The sequence below is a fragment of the Myotis davidii genome, unplaced genomic scaffold (genome assembly GCF_000327345.1).
Source record: "Myotis davidii unplaced genomic scaffold, ASM32734v1 scaffold299, whole genome shotgun sequence".
NCBI classification, from domain to species: Eukaryota; Metazoa; Chordata; class Mammalia; order Chiroptera; family Vespertilionidae; genus Myotis; species Myotis davidii.
Genome location: NW_006293088.1, coordinates 2,752,665 through 2,754,897, shown reverse-complemented (window position 1 = coordinate 2,754,897; position 2,233 = coordinate 2,752,665).

The following is a 2,233-nucleotide window of genomic DNA, read 5'->3' as shown; positions in this document are numbered from 1 at the left end:
ACTTGAGGAAGCTGCCCCTTAATTCAGGCAAGGAGGGATGGTTTGACCTAGAGAGGTGGTGACAGAATAACCTGGACAACATAGGTCCCTTCCTCTCTTCTCCTAGCTAAGAATCAGTGGGCCAAAATAAAAGAAAACAAAGCAAAACAAAAACAAAAATGAAGAGCCCAGAGACAACTGACCAAGGGAATTTGAGGAAAAGCGTGAAGCCTTTGGCTGCACATCTACCTTTTCACCAGCAGGTGTCGCCCTATCATCAGCCTGGAGGGCACCTGGCCTGTCTGGCTGGGGAAGGTGGGAAGTGCTGGGCAGGGAGCCCAGGGGGCAGGGGCTCAGCGGGGGTCCATGTATTCAGAAGCCAGACTTTCATTCTAACCAATACCCCTTTCATCTGCAATAATGGCTATTGATGTTTTTAGGTGCACCACCTGCCTCAGGTTCCTTTCACACCAGACCTGTGAGGTGGGTGCAATTTTTATTGCCATTATACAGATGAGGAAACTGAGGCCCAGAGAGAGGAAGTGATGTGCCCGAGGTCACCGACTGAGACAGAGGCAGAGCCCAAATCCAAACCCCAGGCAGTGTGACTACACGCCTGTTGTCACAGCATCGCGACCCCGTGCTATGCTGCAGGCACTCCGTCCACATTTGTTGAATGAGCGAATGAAGAAAGAATGAAGAATTTCCAAGGACCCAGCCTAGGGCCTGGCAGCATGTAGGGAGTGTCTGAGAGGCTGAACAGGTGAATGGGGCCCTCACTGAGATGGGGCACATGGATGGAGAATAGCTCAGTTAGTCTCTTCATCACAGTCCTATGAGGTGCTATTCCATTTTACAGATGAGGAAACTGAGGCTCTGGTAGGTTAAGCAGCTGGTCACACAGCTAGTAAGTGGCAGAGCCAGGCTGGAAATGGAAGTAATTTGGACCTCAGAGCTTTAACAACAGACCATACTGTATGGAGTTACCGAAAACCTGTTGAGGGAATGAACCAATGAATAAATGATAGACTTTAACCTGGCCAGCGTGGCTCAGTGGTTGAGTATCAACCTATGAACCAGGAGGTCACAGTTTGGTTCCCCATCGGGGCACACGCCCAGGTTTTGGGCTCATTCCCCAATGTGGGGCATGCAGGAGGCAGCTGGTCGGTGATTCTCTCTCATCATTGATGATTCTATCTCTCTTTCCATGTGTCTCTGAAATCATAAAAATATATTTTAAAAAATAATAATAAATGATAGGCTTTATTGAACCAGTGAGTGAAAGGGTGAATAAGTGAATGTGCCCCTAGATTGGCATCCATGCTTAATTCAGGACCCTGTCCCGTCAAAAATAAATAAATGAGGACATTTTATGTATATATGTATGTAGAGAAAGTTTATAAGAGTTTATTTGAGCCAAACTGATGGCATTGTCGAGAAGCAAGATGTCAAATGCTCCAATGAGATAATTTTATTTTTAAAAGTATGTTTTTACTGATTTTATGGAGAGGGAGAGAGAGAGATAGAAACATTGATGAGAGAGAATAATTGATTGGCTGCCTCCTACATGCCCCCTACTAGGGATCAAACCTGAAACCTGGACATGTGCCCTGACCTGGAATTGAAATAAATACCTGTTGCCTCTCACTTCGAAAGGCCTTTTCAGTTTTAAATTAGCAGTCCACAGTGCCTTAAAGTGCCTGAGGCAGTAGATGGCCAAGAAGTGTGCGAGAAGGGAGGAAGGGAGGAAAGGGCAGGCCTACCTCTCCTCTCCGGCTCCCTGGGGCCAGCAGCCCAGCTTTTTGTCCTCCAGGGAGGCACCCAGAGGGCCCCCTCCCAGTCTAGTAGCCCCCACGCTCTCCTGAAGGCTGTGCCTGGATGCAGGCCCTGGGGGACCGGCCTGGCTGGTGCTGGCAGTGAGCGCCAGGCCAGCTGTGCTGACAGTAAACACCCCCCCCACCCCCGCCCTGCCCCTGCCCAGAGGCCCTGGCCTTGCCCCCCATCCAGCTGGCTGACACCCAGCCCCTCAGGACCCTGCCGTGTTTGAGGGCAGAGCCAGTGTGGGTGGAATCTTTGATTTCCTTGTTCAGGAAACAACAATTTTACCAAGAGCTTAGCATTTATTGAGCTTATACTAAAACATCACCTCTCTCAGCTTCCTCGCAGCTGCCCTGGGAGGTGCCATCTGATCTTTGTTTATGGCTGAGGGGACTAAGTCTTCGGAGGTTCCCTCCCCCCTTCCCCTTCTGCCCCC